The sequence below is a fragment of the Ursus arctos genome, unplaced genomic scaffold (genome assembly GCF_023065955.2).
Source record: "Ursus arctos isolate Adak ecotype North America unplaced genomic scaffold, UrsArc2.0 scaffold_2, whole genome shotgun sequence".
In the NCBI taxonomy this organism is placed as follows: Eukaryota; Metazoa; Chordata; class Mammalia; order Carnivora; family Ursidae; genus Ursus; species Ursus arctos.
This window is the reverse complement of record NW_026622874.1, coordinates 41,263,680-41,283,289: the sequence shown is the minus strand read 5'-3', so window position 1 is coordinate 41,283,289 and position 19,610 is coordinate 41,263,680. Positions and strand designations below refer to the sequence as shown.

Here is a 19,610-nt window from a genome sequence, read left to right as displayed (position 1 = left end):
CTGGAAAAGGAGTGCTTGATCCATCAAATGTATGCGTGCTCTGTTGCCTAGACATTGGCCGCTCAGCCTCAGCTGGCCTGGCCTTGACCCTGGCCTTCAGACACCTTCCTCTGTAAACCCAAATCCTAAGCCCCTCCAAAGCCTGCAGACTCCAGCCCACACTGAGTTCTTCCATCACTCCCCAGACTAGGTCACCTGTCAGCCTTCTCCCTCCGCAGAGGCTCCACCCTCCCCAAGAGCAGACTCTGGGATTTGCCTATTTAATCCCAACCTCAAATGATCAGGTTCCAAAGAATTCAAATGTCACGAAAGACACATCACCCAAACCATCCCCAAGCCCGTCCCTCTCTGGGCACGTGGAAGCTAGCAGAGGGTTCTGCAGCATCAGGTGAGGTCACGGTGACCCAGCACAGAAATTCAGGCTGGGGGCAGGGGAGGGAGCTTTCTAGTTGGGGGCCTGCCAGTGGTAGTGTTCACTGCTCCTATTCGGCAGTGAAACAGAGGCCCCCACCCCACCGGCCCCCAGCCCCCAGCCGTGCTGGCCACTAGCAGAGAGCTTTCTGCTCACAGCCAAATGATAGTACGAGGAACTGGGACGTTTTGCAATACTTTTTACTTTCCAGAGCATGCTGAATGTTCGAGCTGGAAGACTTAGAGACCACGTCCCCCTCCCACCTCCACTTTACAGATGAGGAAATAGGAAGCAACCTGCCCAAAGTCACCTTGGGAGGGAGGGGCAGAGCTAGAGTCCAGATTTCCTGGCACCCTGCTCTTACTCTGAACCCCCCCTGGGTGGGGGCAGGATAAGGGGCTGGGGAATTTACAAAGCGCTCAGCAATCATCTTTAATTTAGTCTTCTCGAGCCAGTAAGGCCCGTGTTCTTAGCAGCATTTTAATTTTATTCTTGTGGAAGGGGGTTCAGCGGGGTTGGGGCACCTGCCTAAAGTCGCCTAGCTGCCGGATCTGGAGCTCTGCCCCTGGGAAGCCAATTATGAAAGTTCTATCAGAGACCGGAGCTCTTTGTGTCTATCTGGGCTTGAGGGAAAAGGGCCCTTTGCCTCCTGGGTGGGAGTAGGAAAGCTGTTGTGGTGGGAGATGGGAGGAAACCTCACTTCATAAACTGTCAACCTCACAACACCCTGAGGGGACTGTTCCCCAGATTATACGACCATTGTAAGCTAGTGGCAGCTCTTGAGACCACACAACATGGAGATCTTCTGTTCTTGGCTGATTCCGTCCCTTGGTAGCCCTCCACCTTCATATAAAAGTCCCATGGTGGGGACAGCTGCCGTGGCCCAGAACTTACTCATTCACTCACTCATTCAACAGACACGTATGGAGTGCCGATCATGTGTCAGGCAGTGTGCTAGACCCTGACGATGCCAGAGTGAATAGGACAGCCCAGCAGAGCCAGAGGGGCTGGGGTCCACCCTGGCCCTCATCTCTTGACCACTAACCTATATTCTAATTGGAGAGACTAACACATCAACAAGGAATTGATTGTTCATCGTGCTAGGTGCAGTGATAAGGCTGTGCAGAGGCTCGAGGAGCCCAGGGAGGGGCTCCTGGTACCGGCTGGGGGATGGCAAAAGGAAAAAGTGGGCTGAGTTCAGAAGAATGTATAGATGTGAGCGCAGCAAAAGAGAAGCAAGGGCATTCCAAGAAACAAGCGTAAACAGCATGAGCAAAGGTGTGGAGAAACATGTAGCTCGGCATGAATGAACTATACCTGCTTAGAGAAAGATCTGGAAGGGTGTGTGCTCAGCTGCTAAGGCTGGTTATCTCAGGAAAATTAGATCATGGAGGCTTTTGCTTTCCTATTTGCACATTACTATTTTGTGTGAAACTTTTGCAATGAGCAAGAATTACTTTCATAAGCAGTAAAAAATAATATGCAAGGAAAGAGTGTTCTGCGTAGGATGGAACTTTAAGAAGCATGGTGTTTGTGGAACATGAAATTGGAGAGGGAAATGCAGGGAGCTGTCAAAAGTCCCCTGGGCCTGACTCCAGCCCCCAGGCAGTGGCTGGAAAGCTCATTAACTGGGTGAGTCCTTTCCCGGTTTGCCCGGGGCAGCCCAGGCGGAATGTCCATCAGCTGGAGCTGATCTATTCCAAGGAGCAAGCAGATCTTTGGGGCTCTGGTGCCCCCCAGCTAAAGCTCCCACTTTCTGTTAGGCTGGGACCAGGCTGGGGTGAAGCCGAGAGGTGGTTTCACTGGCAGCAGGAAGGGGTTCCAGGCTCCTAATCAGGGTGTTTCTCTTGGCCCCTGTCTCTGCTCCACCACCTCACTCCCCAGCCTGACCCTGGGCTAGACCAGTCAAGGACAAAATGCCTGAAGCTCTCTGAAGGTCATTCACAAAAAAATACATATATATATTTTTTGATCTTTTTGATCTTTCAAAGGAGTTTTCTACAGCTATCACTTTTTTTTTTTAACACCCTCAAGTATTAGTAGGAGCTTCCTCTATGTGTCCTTTGCCAGAGAAGGAGGAAGCAGCTTGCAAACTATAATTCAGACAAGTCAAACATGCACACATTTACGGTGGGGACGGTAGGAAGTGGTTGCAATTTGAGGGGCACCAATAATGTCCCCCATCCAGAAAGACTTCTTCACTGCTGTTTGAAATTTTATTTTAGGGCTAGGCACTTCTCACCCTCTTCCTACAGATTTTTTTTTTCATTTTCTTTTCCCCTACTACAAATGTCCTGGAAAGGAAAGGCTAGGAGGCGTTAGATCCCCATAACTTAACTCAAGTTTATTGGTGCCTATGTTCCTCTATGGGGATCACAGACCAAGATGGTATTATCAGTTCCACTGCTTAAAGAACTCAGAGGGTGGCTGGGGGCGCCTGGGAACAGGGGGTAGCAGGGAGGCGTCCAACCCAATAAGCACCCCTCCAACAACCAACTCCTGATAAAAAGGACCAACTGAGATTCCCCTTCAGGTCCAGCAGGATGGACTTAGAGTGATTTTCTAGGTCCGTTGGACTCTACATACCCATTTCCCATTTCCCACCAATGCCTAAAATGCCTTTGCAGAAGTTTGTGCCTCTCAGCCTAGGACGTGCTGCGGGAGAGGCAAGTCGGAGAACTCGAGCCACAGGAAATCTTGATACAATCCTCAAGCCTGCTTTGACTCAGAGATCGGCGGGTTTGGGGGGTGGGGTGCTGTCATATTATGCATAAACCTGAATGTCGTCTACAGTGGGATGGCTCACTCACTTTTGAGGAAATACACAATTCTTCAATGACTCTTTTGAAACTGTTCCCATCTGGTCTACTCACTTCCTGAATTTTTGTTATTTGGGGTTTTCTGGCAGCTGCCTTTGGGTCTTTCAGAAACATCCCATTCCACCCCTCCTCCCTGTTTCGGCCCGCTTGGAAGTACTTTTATATCGCCAAAGTTTTAAGCCTTCAGTGCTCGATCTCTGGGTTGATTCAAATAATGACTGAAAACCTATGGTAGCTTTTTCAAGCTATGAGCACTGCTGAGTTAGGCCTTCGGGCCCCAGTGGGGACACGGTCAGGGCTCCCCGTCCTTAGGGAGCCTCCGGTGAAGTCAGAGAGGCACAGGGTTGGGAAGCCTATCGGGGCCCCATTGGGAGATAAACACGGGAACAAGTCAATACCCAGTGGAGGCCGCGACTCCGTGGAAGGCGGTCCAGTTACAGTGTAACCGGCTATCAGTTATGGCGTGTAAATGACTGGTTATCAGATCCTTCTGGGTTGGGGGAGGGGTGGGGGAGGGTGTGAAGAAGGCGGAGCCCACAGTGCTCCGGCCTCGAAGTGGGAAGAAGATATGAACTGGGGGCCAGAGGAGGGCAGTTCGCAGCAGAGAGGAGGGGGTGCCGAGAAACCTCGCGCAGCCCGCAGATCTCGGGGGCTCAGCCCTGTCCAGCTGGTCAAGGACACACAGAATGGGCGTGCTGAGCTGTTGATCGTGCCCTTGTAAACACGGCTTCCCGGCATCAAATGAAGATTAGATTTGAGGACATGGTTTTGGGTGGTTTAAAAAAAAAAGTTCTGACTTTATATAAAGAAGACTCTTTCCCAGAGAATGTGGAGTCATTTCGCTGAGGGGGAGAACCCTTCCCAAGCATACTTACTGTATGATTTCAACCATACGAATGGAGTTACAGAACAGGCAAAATGAATCCAGGGTAGAAAAATATCAGGGCAGTGTTGGGTGGGGGTAGGGTGGGGGTTATGGGGACGGGGCATGAGGGAACTTTCTGGAACCATCACCAGTTCTGTAACTTGATAGGGGTTTGAACTGCATGGGTGTAGGCGTTTGTCAGAACTCAGACACGGTACACTGAGATCCATGCATCATCATGTATAATACTTAAAAGAAATAACTGTGAAGAATAGTAAACTCTTTTAATGCTATGATACTGGAGTAATGGCTACATGGGTACTAACGTCTGCACCTTACTTTAAAATGCATCCAGGGGCGCCTGGGTGGCTCAGTTGGTTAAGCGTCTGCCTTCATGTCAGGTCATGATCCCAGGGTCCTAGGATCGAGCCCCACGTAGGACTCCCTGCTCAGTGGGGAGCCTGCTTCTCCCTCTCCCTCTCCCCACTCATTCTCGATCTCTCAAATAAATAAATAAAATCTTTAAAAAATAATTAATTAATTAAAATGCATCCAAAAATACAAGGGATTGATGGACGGATAGAGGGATAGAGAGCTGGACAGACGGGGATAAAGCGCGTTTCACGAAATGTTAATGATGGAATCTAGATAGTTGGTCCGTGGTGCTCAGGGTCCTAGATATTGACAATTTTCAGAATAGAACGTGGATATAAAGAGAATCCTGTCATCAAGGAATCATCCTACTTCCTTAGGACCTTCTCCGCCCCTCTCCCAGGGACTTGGTTCATTCCATTTGGTCGATTCTGGCTGCGCGGAGAAACAAGTCACCCTTCTCAGCACTAGTCACCAGGTTCCCCTCTTGCTCCATTGCCCGAGTTCATGCACCTGGGCAGACCCGATGCCCTGAGGACCACTTCAGATGTCACTGGCCCACTGGACATAGGGAAATGCTGCATTCCACAGACTCCTTACCATCTCCCTGTTCTAAGGACCAAGGAATCCAGCTTCCTGGATAACTGGTTGGCCAGCAGACAAGTAGCCCCTTGCTGCTGAATTCCAAGCCCAGAATCCCGCTTTCTCTCCTATCCCCAGACACAGAAAAAAGTAAGGGGTATATTTCCTCTGCATCTCCTACTTCATTCTTCTATTGCCCTTCTTTCTGCCTGGGCTTGAAGAGGCTCACTACCAGGGACTGCACACCTGATTTATGCAGCTGCCTCTGGGCAAGCCCAGTTTAAGGGTCTTCCCACTCCCACTCTATCCCCATGCTAAGATGTAAGGAAGCGGGATAAGCATTTCTTTCACATTTATAAAAACTATCATAGTTTTTTCAGAAGAATTCACATTGTTCAGTCTCTGATCTAATATTCTCACCCCAGAAAGTTCTCCTTTGTGTCTAACTTAAATCCTACATGTTGCTCTTCTATAGAAGCCAAAGGGTTATGGGGCCTAGGGTCTGTGGCTCTCGGCATGTGGATGTTCTTGTGTCGGGTGCACAGGGCTGTGTTTGTATAATTGGTGGGGCAGCAAAATCAGGGGCACTGAGGTTAAACCAACCTTTCTTCCGCACTGGCCCTTTATCCTGCACTCCGCCCAAGCACCAGGTATGGCTGGGAGCTCAAGGTGAAAGAGCATATCCCCCTCCCCCTCCCCCAAGTCTCCCTAGGCTGAGGGCTTTTCTCAAATGACACTTCCCAAGAGCAGCCTAGTATGGTCTGCCCCAGGTGGGTCCATCTGGGGGCAGCAGCACCAGGATGCCTCTTCCTCCCCACACCCCAGCTTCCCTGGACAAGACTGGGCCCACAGACCAATTCGCAGTCCTGGAGTAAGGGCAGGAATCAGATGGGGACAGGGTGCGTGGGAAGAACAACAAACCCTCTGCTTGGTCCGGGAATGACAGGGATGTCCTTCCCATTTGCAGAAGAAAAAACTAGGGCCTGGGCTGGTTAAGTGAATCAGCAAGGTCTACACAATACCTTCCTTTCAACATCACCTTCAGTGCCCAACACTTCCTGAGCATAAGTCAAAACGTGTGGTTGTTCAGCTGGCTGGGTATTGAAGGGAGAACACAAGGCTAGAAATCAGGAAGCTTGAGGTCTGGTGCGAGCCTGGGCATTTCCCAGCGGTGAGTGGGAAACAGCCTCGGTCTCCACAAATGTTCAATCGGAATGAGTAGCCCAGGCCACATCACAGGACATGGCCCCAATTAGATAGCCCATGTGAAAACACCCTATATATACACTATAAGTGTTCTGCAAATGCAAGGAGTCATTAAAGCATTATTTTTGCTTAACCTCCATGAGTAGCACAACTTTATACATCACCTGCTTGCTATTCCCAGGGAGACTATCAAGGACAGCCTAGACGCTATCGCCCCACAGGGTGCTTTCCTGACCTAAAGACCCCTACCCCTTTCCCTGTCTTCTCAAGCAGCAGGGCTGAGCCCTCACCCAGGGAAGCTAACCTTCACTGGGACATCCATCACGAAAATTCTGCTGGTAGAGGTGCACAGAGCTGGGCGTCCCAGCTGACCTGAAACTGGGATCCAGCGTCTGGGTGTGTCTGACAAGTCGGTGAATCAGAGGCCCTCCAGACCTCTCTATGAAGAGAGAAGGAATCCCTGTGGTCAAGTCTTTGGAACAGAGACGGAGAACCCAGGAAATGGGTCTCTATCACCCCTTTGCTAGGCCAAGTCCCGGGAATCGGTCCAGCCCTTGGAGTGTTGTGTGCAGAACTAGAAGCAGAGGCTGGAGGGGCTGTGCTCTTATCACACTCAGGCCCATGTGTGTGTTGAAGTGTAAATTCCCACACACTGCAGAAAACCCCAATACCATGGACTGCAGAATATAGGACTTTTTCTCTCATACAACAGGCTCAAGATGAATCGTCCAGCCTGGTGGAGCCCTCAGCTTTCTGAGGTCATTTGTGGACTCAGGGTCCTTTCCACCTGTGAATGCTTTCCCGTTTGCCAGGCCATTGTCATCATGCATGATGGAAGCTGGGTCACTAGGGTGGCAAGAGGAGGGAAGAGCATGGCCGAGGCATACCCAACCCTGTAAGGCCAGACCTAGAAGTGGTTCACCTCATTCTACGTTCTACTGGTGATGGCTCGGTCCAAAGGCCGCACCTCATTGTAAGGAGAGCTGGGAAATGGAGTCCAGCTTGCCTCCACGTGCCTCACGGTCATACTGTCCCTGAAGGTAGGTAGCTAGCAGTCTACCATAGCACCCCCGGGGCTGGGCCAACACAGTGTGACAGAGACTGGAGAGAAGAAGCCGCCACCCACACTTCTGTGTGACATGCAGTGAGGATGCCCGTTACAGTGTGCACTGAGACTTCGGGCCCTCAAGGACTGGAGCCCCAGGAGCAGCCATGCAGAATTCTCAAAGAGGGGCCATCTCTCCCTGGCTGGTGGACAATAGACAGTAAGAATGAGTTTGGAGCAGAAAAACCTACCCAGGGACCCCCGGAGCCTCCCAAGCCCAGCCATGGGAAACTGCAGCCAGGAGGGGGTTCAGGCTCTGAGTCGAAGGGAGAGGGCACAAGCCGGCAAATGCAGGTCAATCACAAGAACAAGAGCTTACCAGCTTCTGGGGTGTGGGTGCCACGGCAGCCCTCTTGGGAACCCTTGGACCTCCACAGCGCATGGCTGAAACCACAATAAATGGTGCTTCTAACTGCCGGGGGCAGGACCCAGGGTGGGTGCGTTCGGTCAGTGGCAAGCGCCTGTGTTCCTATGCAGGGTACATTTTGGTCCAAGAAGGACACCACAGAAGCAAAATGCCCAAATCTTATGCTGCAGGAAGGTAGCATTTGTAAACCATTAGAGGCAAATCCCTCACAGCACATGGTCCAGTGCCTAGCCTCAGTCATGACCTGAGAGTCCTGCTGAGTGTGGGTACAATCAGAGCAAACAGGGCGGGCTTCATGGAGGAGGTGTGGTTTGAGCTGAAGAACTTGGACAACTGAGAAGGGAAGGGAGAACATTTCAAGCTGGCTGGGGAGAGGGCAGAAGAGAAAGGACAGTGTTGGTGGGGTGGGGACTCCGGAAAGTGCTGGTGCTTTCCACGCATTACCTTGCTTCATCTGTCCCGTGTCACTCTGAGGTAGGTGCTGTCATTATCCACATTTTGGAAACGGAGTGCTCAGAACAGTTCAGTAACTTGCCCATAAGCACAGAGCTCATCCCTGGGGAGCCTCAGCCAATCCCGCGTCGTCGCTCCGGTTGACGGGCTGCCCTGAGCCTCCTGGCCGGGGCCAGCAGCAGCGTCAGAACTTCCCAGGCAAACTGGCCGCAGCCCTTGGCCAAGGGCCCTGATGGTCACGCCACAGGCCGATGAGGCCCTGCTGCTCCTGAGCTCCCTGCTCAGTGGAGCAGTCTGGGTCCTGCCCACAGGCCTGGCACCCTGCCTGCCCCCTGAAGATGTCTTCAGTGGGAATCACAGCCAACGAATGTACCAGCAGGACGAGACAAGCTAAATGCTCGAGAGGCTCCCGGGGAACAATGCCGCTCTGTGAGTAGCCCAGGCTGGAGCCCAGCCCTGGAGGGCTGACAGGAACTAGCCCCAGCCAACCAAGGCGTCCCCAGGACTCCCCAGAACCTACTCATGCTGTGGCCTGTTCCCTGCACTCTGGGGTGGGGGGGGCTAGGAAACGCACTTCTTGCGCCCTGGACCCCGGAGCCACCCAGCCAGCCCCTGTCATACCCACCTCTGCCTGCTGTGCTGCAAATCCCAGAAAAGTGGCCCCAGCTGAAGTCCCAGCGGGCCGTCCCCTAACTCCCTCCTGCACCCTCACCCTGGGACCGCGTGCTCAGGGAATCCCATGCACGGCCCACAGGCCCCTGACTCCCAGGGGGACAATGGGACTTAGGCCGGTCAGGCAGAGCAGCCTAAGGGACCCTGCGTATGTCCCAGGCCGCAGCCCTGGCTCGGTGCCAGTCCCCACCCAGAGGGGACAAGCCCCTTCTCTAGGGCTGAAAACCTACCCCTGACCATGCTCCCACCTCTGTCTGAGCCCTTTATGAGTAGCCGGGCAGAGGCGTTTGCTGGAAGGAGGGAGAGAAAGGAATGAGGTGCTAAGTGCCTGACCTTGGAGGGTGAAAAAAACAACAAAAAACCAGCAATAGGAGGTTTATTTGGGGGAGGGGCACTGATAAATTCCTGGACTTGTCCCCCCAGACAGCCACTGGGAAAAAACTCCTGGCGGACACACTCCCCCCATCACCCCGCCTTGAACTGAGGGCAGCTCCACCTGCCAGACTGTTCTTACAGAGGTTGCCCACGCCTACTGTGAGGCTGACCCTAGAGAGGCTGGTTTGTTCCTCAGGCAGGAGGGCTCCAGGACCCACAGGCTGAGTGGGCTCACCCCAGCTGCCTCAGGCCCAGGCAAGTCTGGGGGCGGGGGAAGGAGCCTGCCCTGAGTCCCACTCCCTCTCAGAAAAGCATCCTGCCCCCAGACCACAGGTGCTCACACTCGCATTCCGCCCTCTCCCCTCGGCACCACCCAGAGGCAAAAAGGGGACAGGGGGCACTGGGGCTCCAAAGCCTGGGACAGGAGACCTGTGATGGTTTTGCTCTACTACAGCAGCTTGGGAGAAGAACCTTCCCGAATCCATTCTGCCAACTGGCTGCCTCCTGAGAGGCTGAGGGCAAGACCTCGAGTGGAGCGCAAGACTCCTGCTTCCCTAGTTCCCCGGGACAAGGGCGCAAGGGGCATTCACCGTGCAGGGTGAAGAAGGGGTCCGCTGGCCAGGGTGCGGCTGAAGCCGTGGGGTATCAGAGCTGATGGAGAGGAACAACAGCCATGCGGTGCGCAGTCATCTGGGGGGCATCTGCGTGCGCCCCAAGGAAAGGACCTTGCCTTACGAAAGCACTTCATTTTTGCCTGGTGACCCCTTTTACAGATGAGCAAACCGGCCTCAGAGAGGTTCATACGTGGCCCGAGGTCACATGACTAGAAAACCCAGAGTCAGGATTTCACCATGAAGTCTTTGTTCTTTCCATTCTATCTCGATGTCTCCCAAGGGCATGCGACACAGTCCCTCATAAGGAGCTGTGAAGGAGATGACACCTAGCAAGACCTAAAACACCCCCGCTTCTGCCGGCAGTGGGGTTCAGAGAGCACCGCCGTGGCGCTCGGAGAGGAGAGGTCTGGGTGCTCCGGGTAATCTGGGCGGAAAAGCAGGGAGCACTGGGCTGGGTGGCGGGTGACGGGGACCTTACATTCTTACTCTTTCCTGGAGAACGTGAACTAGGAAAGGCGACATCGTTTTCTTATGACTTTCCCAAGGTCACAAAGCAACACCTTCGAACCCAATTCTCTTGCTGCCCAAGCTAGACCCTGGAGACAGGATGAGGCCCTGGAACCCACACTTAGCAATCCCATGCTTCTCCAGCTACCTCAGTTCCCCCTGAATTGGGGGTCTCTGCCCTCTACACCCCACCCTTAGAGGCAGCCCCTACACTCAGGTTAATATGTGCCTGGCTTAAGGCCTCAAAGCAGAATTACAGCCAGGAGGCCGTCAGTCAACATTAATAGCCTGGAACTCACCCCCTCCCCACCTCCAGCCTTATTGTCGGCATGCCCAGGGCAGCGGGAACTGCCTCCAACGCCCTCACCCAGTCCGCCAGTTTCTGGTTCTGGGCAGAATCTTTTCCTCTGTCTGGAAGCTGCAGGACTGGCCCACCCGGGAACCGCATCTCCGGGCTCTCCAGCCCCGGCATGCAGACCTGCTTCCCCCAAGCCCCTCCCTTAACATCTGCTTCTCCCAAACCCCAACCTTAACAAAATCGACTGGCGCTCAGCAAGCAGGGCAGTCCCTCCGCACGTGCCCAGCTCAGAGGAACAGCACGTCTCTGGGTGACAAACGAGTGACACTGAGAATGGGGACTGGGAGGGGTCCCCAAGTAATCCCCTCTTCCCTCTGTAGGCAGAGAACCTGGTTTGTGCTTCAGGGCCAGGCTGGAGTCCTGGGGCGAGCACCGACCTCAGCTCTGCCCCTGCGTCTCTGGGTGACTTTGGGCAGGTCCCTCCTGTCTCTGGGGCCTCAAGCTTCTCGTCTGTGACACAGGGAGATGACTCCGATGAACCCTAAGGCCCGTTCCTCTTCTCCCCATTCTCTGGATCTGTGACAGTCCCTTTCCTCTGACCGCGGATGCCTAGGGGCCTTGGCCAACTCCAATCAGACTCTCTCCAGAGAGCCCTTACCTTCCACCCTTCAGAACCCCCAGCGAGGTTCCTGCTAACATACTATCCCAGCTGCCATCAGATGAACTCAGAAGCCCTCTGCCTGCTCCCTTCGGACTCTCGAATTCCCAAGGACTGGCTCGCGTGGGTCTTGTGTCCCCACCACAGAGCACAGTACTAGGCACACAGCAGGAGCTCAAGTTCCCTGAGCCGAAAGACCAGTCACAGGCCGGCATCACCCTACTCACCCCACCTCCCATCTCCCAACCAGCCTGAGATGCTCACAGCTGCGGGACGGAGCCCCTGGCTTCCCTGGGGAGAGAGGTGAGAATTAGCTGTTCTTTGGGTTTCTCCACAGCCCGCCCAGTTCCCATGCACTCGTGAAACTGGCCGCCGTGGGGCCAAGTCAGACCTTGCCACTGCAGGGCAGGGTGGTCAAGATTTTTCTGTCCCCAGCCTTGAGGTGTTTGCTTAAGTCACTGCCCAAAACATGATCCTGCCCACACCTTTGGCACACGTCCCACACAGAGCACACATGCAAGAGGCCAGCAGATGCAGATAAGGCCAGAGGCCCACGGACAGACAGAGGTGGCAGAATTAGCCTCCTTCTTGGGAGTTTAGCTTCAGTTCGCTCATCTGAAAACTTAACCGGACCAGCTCAAAAGAGAGGTGTGTCGGGAGGGTAATTTGTGAATACTTTGGCTTTATCTGCATAACTCAGTAAATCTTCAAAACCTGTTTGGTATGAGTGAGTGAGTGTGTGTGTGCATGTGTACGTACGTGTGTGTGTGTGTGTGTGTGTGTGTGTGTTGAGAGGTGTTGAACAATAGTGTTGGAGGAGGATGACCGAGCTGTGGGTCAGAGGGAGACACAGGGATGGGCTTACAGCAGAGAACATTGAATGGGCTCTGAAGTCAGCGGGCTTGGGGACAAGCTGGAAACCCCTTCTACAAATAGTGCTTCCAGAGGCAGCCTCTATCTTACCTCGTCATGGAAGAAGCCATCCTGGGGTTTAGAGCTCAGGTCTCCAGGCTCCAGCATTGGCGTGCCCTCTGCGGCCCCCCACCTCCCCCACCAGGGGAAGTCTGCCCTGATCTCTTTTCCCCCTCCCCTCAAGGGCTGAGCCTGGTGCCTCTGCTCTGCTCTCCCACAGCACTCCAAGTTCTAGATGATGGTGTTCTCCTCGTCTCCCTGTCCTCCCCACCAGAGCAAGACCTTTTCACGGGAAGGACTGTGCCTTATTTATCTCAGTATTCCCAGAACAGGATCTGGGCACTCGATCAATAAGGGGTTTTAAGTGAATGAATGAACGAATGAATGAGTGAACGAACACAGCTTTCAGTCCTGGATGTGAGGGTAAAGCAGCTTGCTAGCAAAGGACAATCTATTCTGCTCCAGAGAGAGGTGGAGGGTGGGTGCTTATCTGCTTTCACTGTGAAAACAATGATTTAACAAACCTCAAGACCGAGCTGCTTTGGGAGCAAAACAGTAGGTGTTTTTTTGCTCCTCTCTCTGTTTCTGACTCTCTTTTTCTCTGTGCTTCTACTGCTGCCATCTGCCTGTCTCTCCGTGTCTTTGTTTTCTTCCCCACCAGCCCTAACTCTGTCCCACAGTTTAACTCCACCCGAGATACCCCTAAACATGCCCTTTTGAGCCATTAGGGCTTCTCCCCCTCCTGTCCTCTGGTCATCTGACTTCTGGTCCGGCTTCCTCCTTCCTGGGTCTCCTGCTCATGACCAGTCCCCCCAGATTCTGAGACCTCTGTCCAGCTCCCTTGGTGACTCTGTAGAAACCTCTGCATTCATCTATCCTTCCTGTTCTAATTAGACTAGATCTACCTATCCCGAATTTTGCCAAAACAGCAGGAGAAGGATTGGAGAGGAAAGCCAACAAGTTCTCAGCCCCAGACCCTGTTCCAGTGGCCCCAGCCATCGTTATCCAAGTTACTTTTGGAGCTATACCTAAAAGGGAAACAAAGTGTCTAAAAGGTGGGGTCTTGTATAAGGTCTCAAGCTTCACAGGTTCAAACATAAAAGTGATAATAGTGGGCAAAGCATAAGATTTGAAACTATAATATCCAGGTTTGATTCCTTCTCTTCCTTCCAGATCTTTGTGACCTAATGACAAGTTATTTCACTTGACTCAACCTCAGATTCCTCACCTGAAAAATGAGAGCAACATGCCTACATGACATGATTGTTATGAGAATTAAACCAGATCACCTGTGTGAAAGTCAGATGTTACAATGGAAAGTCAATCAGACTAAGGGGAGGCTGACTCACATTAACAAAACTCACACTAGACCAACTGATAGACCAGAATGTCCATGGGTCATTTAAAAGAAACAAATACACCTGCAGGCAGCCCCAGATGCTCCAGCCAGTTGGGCAATGCACTCTCTGTTCTGAAAGAACCAAATTAAAACCAGAAGTCTCCCTGCCAGGCATGGTATCCCAGGAAGGGGACTCAGTTGTGTGATCTTGATAGCCATTGTCACCCTGGCTATAGGGAGAGCCTGATGCCTCATCTGCTTTCTAGGAATTGTCTGCCCAAAATTTAGAACAAGTCAAGCTACCCATGCCACTGGATAATGCTGGAGATGCATGGATGAAGCCTTGGCCTCTGGCTCTGCTGTGCTTAAAGACTCCATCAGACAATCCTTCCCTTATTCCATCAATCTACTCTGACTTCCTACTAAGTGCAGGCATGGGCCTGGGTGGTAGGGATACCAAAGTGAACAAAACAGACACGGCCACGCCCTTCTTATGGAGTTCCAAGTCTTTGAAGAAACACTGGTAATTGAAGGCATAATTACCGTCCGTTGTGATCAGGGTATCGTCACCATGGTGAAGCAAAGGGAATCACGGGAACCCAGCAGCTAAGCCAGTGTGGGAGTCTGGGGAAGGGCTTCTCGAGGAAGTGTCCGTGCACACATCATCCTTCCTGCAGCAGATGGTAGGGTGGCTTGCATTCTAGCTCTCTGCAGTCATGTTCAGGCCCCTGGCTACACCCTGACAACTCTCAGTGACCTCTGGGGTTTCTCGAGTCCCCACAGGCAATGCATCTATAAACTCTCCCTTGGGTTGGGCTCACAGACAATTCATTCTCTCATTCATTCAACAAATATTTATTGAGCCCTATTATAAGAAACTAGCTCATTTTGCCTTCCCAGGGGGATTTTCACCTTGACTTCCAGGGAGGCCTTACCAAAGCATTCTGTACTTGTTTCAGCCCATCTCAGAGCCTTTGTTTTCTTCTGGAGAGATGGGAGGGCAATTCAGGACCAGAGCTGCCCCCAGGTGTCCCAAAGAAAGGAGCTCTTGCCCTCAGGTGGGGACTGGCCTTCCCAGGAGATATGTCAAGAAATTCCCCAACCCTCCTATTTACCTTCTCTGAGGCTCTCCCACAGTGCTCAGTGGGCCTGGGATGGGCAGGCGGCTCTAATCCAGAAGGCAGGCAGCAGCCTAAGCAGAGCCATGACCAAGCAGACATTCATTCCTGCAAGTGACAAAGGCGTACGATTTAGAGACTTGCCAGCCCCCAGTCATCTTACCTATAATTGTGGTAGATCCCGTTTCTTGAACCCCTTTACCTGATCCTAAACCCCAGTGTCCCCCCTGCATCCCAGCTGGCAAGTTAGGAGGGCGAGGCATACTTTCTGTGGCACTGGTGGACAGACCAAGCCGCAGAGCTGATGAGTGGCTTAGGGCTGGGGACAGAACTGGGAACCAGGTCTCTACTGCAGCCCAGAACGTCCCGAGGGCCCTCAGGGCCTCCCAGCCATGGCTCGTCCCCTCACTCAGGGGTGCTCAGAGGTCTACTGTCCCCCCAACACACGCCCAGCTCTCCATTCTTCAAAGCAAGCAGCCCAGGACCCCACCCTTCGGGTGGCCTCAATGGGTTCCATTGTCCAAGAGCCTCCTTGGCTTGACCCCAGCCCTGCGAGCAGCAGGACAGCAAGCTCGGAGAGGGGTCTGCCTTGTCCCCTCCTCAGCCTCCACCTGGCCGCCTTGGGGGAGCCTGTGGGGCAGGGGCCCCGCTGAATGTGACCTATTGTCTTCGGGGTGGATTTAGGAAGTGCCAAGCTCCCATCAAACAGCTCTGCTCCTCAGGTAAAACAAAAAAAGGGCTGTTCATTTAGGAACTTTTCCCCTTATCTCCTTTTCCTATCTCCTCAGGCTTAGCTATGGTGTAGTGTTCAAAACCACTTCCCCTCGGAGCCAATCAGAAGCCGGGGCTCACCCCGTGGCCCTGAGGTGAAGTTATTTATAAACGCCTCCCTGGATTATTTGAGCAGAGCCCTTTCGCACACCTCGGAACACCTTTCGGCTGCCTACTCCCCAGACACACCTGCAGCCCTGCCCGCCGGCTCCGCTCTCCCACCGGTAAGCCCCACCCGCACCCCCCACCAGGCTGGGGGTCATCCTTTGAAGAGGGGGGGCAGCAGGGACACAGAGATGGGGTGTGACAGGAGCCCACCAGTCCTGGGGGTCTGGGCTGTTTGTCAACCTGAGCCCCAGGGGGAAAGCCGCTGTGGCCCCTGAGTCTGAGAGCAGCCCCCAGCCTCCACCTCTGAGGAGCCCCCTGGGTCCTCACTTCCAGGGAAGGACTTCAGCTACAGGGCAGGAGGCCAAACGGGGCTGTGGGATGGGGGCTCTCATGGAGGAGGTCTGCCAGACCCCAAAACAGAGTGAGGGGAAACAAGGGCTGCTTTCCTTCGCAAAGAACAAAAATATTGGATGGTCCTCGGGCCGCCAGCCTTTGAAGCCGCTGGCCGCAACTCTTCCCTCTTTTCAAGTCTTGGAAGCAAAAAGCTCGTAATGCTTGGCTCACCAGCCTGCTCTGTGTGGCTGTCTCCCCCTCCTTTTGCCACCCCCCCCCCAGATGTTCTCTTATTCATTCACCTCTCCACCAGCTCAGGGCACCCGTATGGGCGGCATGGAATCCCATTTGTCCCCATTAATCCTGAGAGATTGGAGGCGGCGGAAGGAAGAGAGCTGGAGGATTAGGAGAGGGGCGGCAAGGGCACAGCTCCATCAGTCCGGGGGAACTGGACTCATCCTGGGGCTGTGAGGGGTCCCAAGTCACCCTCAGACAGTGCCCCCACTCCTCAAAATCAGCCAGTGAGGTCCCCAGCCTAGGTCAAGCAAATCTCTTCTCTTTCTAGCATAAACTCCCCACTTACACTTGGCCCCACTGGATCTGAGGCACCAGGAGGAAGACCCACTTTCAGAGTGTGCCCCTCGGAGTGGGAGCGCGCCCCAAGTAGGGCGGACTGAGGGAGGGCTATGCCCCTGGATGGCTTCACTCACACAGACAACCCCGGCCCGGAGCCTCACAATCCTCCCCACTGCCTCCTCACAGCCAGAGCCCCACAGTCCCGGGGCGCAGAACCTGGCAAAGCCCTCCAGGGCAGCGTGGGGTGAACGCGCCTCCTCCATCACCGTGATAGCCTCTTCCGGGTGTTTCCCGGGCCTGGATGACTGTTCTAGGTGCTCATCTGTATAAATCCCTGGGGGCAGAGATGGACTCTTTTTTATCTCTTGACGTCCAGAGTCTTGGCACATCATTGGCGTTTAGAGAGTATGTGTTGAACCGAACCAAACAACCCGAGTCTGAGGCCAGCGAGCTCTTTGAGGGAAGGAGGGACCAGTTCAGTGCTGGCTAAGCTCTGGATTCCTTGAACGAGACCAGCAGGGTCCTTTCCTGGTCTCCTTGTCCACTTGCCCGCTTCCACTAAGACTAACCCTACTCTCCTTGCAGACTTCCAGAAGTCTATTTTAAGTGTCCCGTGACCTTGGTCAGGTCTCCCCTGCTGGAAAGTGCTTTTCAAAGTCTGACCTCAATCCCTTTAACTGGAGCTTGTTTCCTCAGCCCAGCACCCATCCCTATCCCCAGCAGGCAGAGCAGAGAAGGAGGGGAGAGTGGGCGTAGAGATAAGGAGTGGGATTTGGGGGTGGTAGCAGTGAACCTCTCCCCAGCAAGGGTACCCGTCCCTAGAACCACCGGCGAGCACAAAGACAACTCAGGGACATCTCATCTTCCCCTTCACGTGACTGATGAGGAAATTATGCAGGGTGAGAAGGGGATGAGAGGTTTGCCCAAGAAACATGGGGGCAATAGATATAAAAGGATATTGATAAAATGCCTTGGAGACCTACAGCCCCTATACCCTCACTCCGCCTGTCAGGGACACAGTCCCCAGCTGAGACGCCAACCCTCCTACCCCATCCCCAACTCCCCCCACCCACCCACCAGCCACTCAGAGATGGCTCTTTCCCTGTGGCTCCCACCCTGGATGCGGCGGGAAGCAACTAGCAGCTAAAGCAAAAGGGAAACCTCAAAGTGACCTTTCCTTTCCCCAGAACACAGCGACCGCCCAGGTTAGGACAAGTGATAAGAACGCCAGGGTGAGCTGGCCATGCCGGGGCTGCTCCCGTGCCTGGCACAGGTTCCCATCAAAGAACCCACCACCACACACACACACACACACACACACACACACAGAGCAGAGCAGGGCTGAGGAGGAAGTCAGCCTGGGCCACAATGACAGGATCACCTCCAGACCTGACCAAAACCCCACAGATGGCTCTCTGCCTCCCTGCTCCCGAGATGTTCTACCCTCATCTAAAGAGATGTTCCACCCTTCTTCTCACCAGTTCTGGGAAATTTTAGAGGGACAAAGGCAAGAAGATGGGCGGGGTAGACTGGGCCGGATAGGAAAAGAAAGGCCAAGAAAGGCAGAGCGACCTGCCCAAGGTTGCAGAGAAAGGAAGAGAATCCTCTAGAGTAATCGAAGAAATAAGAATAATAACAGGGTCAGAATTGGTTGCACGCTCACCAGGCATCCTTCCAAGCCTTTCCATGCATTAACTCGGGCACTGTGCCCAAGCCCATCTCTGCGCACAGTTTTCTACTGATGTAGACAGACCTAGTCAGACATATACCTGGGAAGAGGTACCTGTGGGCTTTCTTTTGTATGAATTCACTGTGCGGGTTATTTAAGATCCTGATGAGGGCCCCCCCCACGAAGAAGACCAGGAGGAGGTCTACTCAGCCCATACCCCCCCACACAGAGTCTATTTCCCCTTTGTTCCCCACCAGCTCCTCAGCTCCACAAAACCCCTGAATCCCCCTTGCCCCAGATGTGACCCCATTTCCCTGCCAAGCCTTGGAACTTGTCCACACACCCACCTCTCCTACCCTCTGCATGCACTTTCCTTCTGGCCCTCTACTTCCCTTAAGCCCCACAGCTTCCCCCCCAACCAGGTCTCTCCAGTAAATTGGGACCCGCCCCTCCTCCTCTCCACAGAAGGGGAGGCGGCAGGGGCACCCTTTTGTTCCTCCATATTGTCACATGGCACCTGCTATTTACCCCTGATCCGGTGGGGGATGGGAGGCGGAGAGGGGCTGACAGTGTTTGACGAGAGGCAGGGCTCCTTGATACACACCTATGGCAAGAGAGCCCTCGACTAGTTTCAGCGATGTGATCACTCAGCAGGGCTGTGTTTGTTTAACTAGAGATCAAGTCTTCACGTCCCCTACACCTCTCCCTTGCTTGCTCCCTCTTTCACTTCCCCACCCCTAACCTAGCATGGTGGGAGCCCCTTCACTCCCCGGGAACCCCAGAGCAGGAACCCCAGAGCGGTCCACAAGAGGCGGTGACTCCCGCCACCTGGCCTCTCCCATCCCCCTCTCCCCCTCAGCCCACAGAACTGGCAGGGATGAAGTAACCCCCCTCCGAAGCCCCACCCCCCAAACCCTGTTCTTGGAATTAGGAAGTGTGACCAGGGCACCTCCTCACCGGCAGCTGGGGTGGCTCCTGCGACTGCAGATTTGCCACTCTGTCTGTCACTGTCCCTGGAAAGCCAAGGGCCCAAAGAGGAGTCAGAGCCCCCCACAGAGCTCTCGAGAGGAGAGGTGGCACCCAGAAATCCCACTTCATCAGCTGCAGCGTTCCGAAAGGGGCACTCTGGATGCCACCGAGGGGACAACCCCCAGACAGCCAGAGCAGGGTCGTCCCTAGAAGGTCTGGGACCCAACAGGAGCAATTAAGATGGAGTCAAAGTCCTCGTTCGCATCCCCATACCACCTCCCTCTAAGACTCAGTCTCTTTATCCACAGAAGGAGAGGATTAGACCAGCCTCGGACGTAAGTTCCCTTCTAGACAAAACCACCTGAGTCGAGCTAGCTGCTGGGTTCACCTTATTTGTGTGGTACACGCTCAGGATGGGGAGAGCTTCCAGAGCCTTCTCCCCTTCAGAGCCTGTACCACCCTATTTCCAGAGAGGAACCAGCAGAGCATATGGGAACGGACAGATTCTGC

The 19,610-nt window shown here is 53.8% G+C and overlaps 1 protein-coding gene across 1 annotated transcript in view; it reads left to right on the top strand.

Moving 5' to 3' along the window:
• Positions 1-15,481: 15,481 nt before the first annotated feature.
• The window catches only part of SLC26A9 (solute carrier family 26 member 9), a 28,322-nt gene continuing 24,193 nt past the window's right edge, over positions 15,482-19,610 (top strand). Inside the window, exon 1 of the mRNA XM_026480497.4 lies at positions 15,482-15,669. The gene's annotated coding sequence lies outside the window, so the exon portion shown is untranslated. The remainder of the gene's footprint in view (positions 15,670-19,610) is intronic.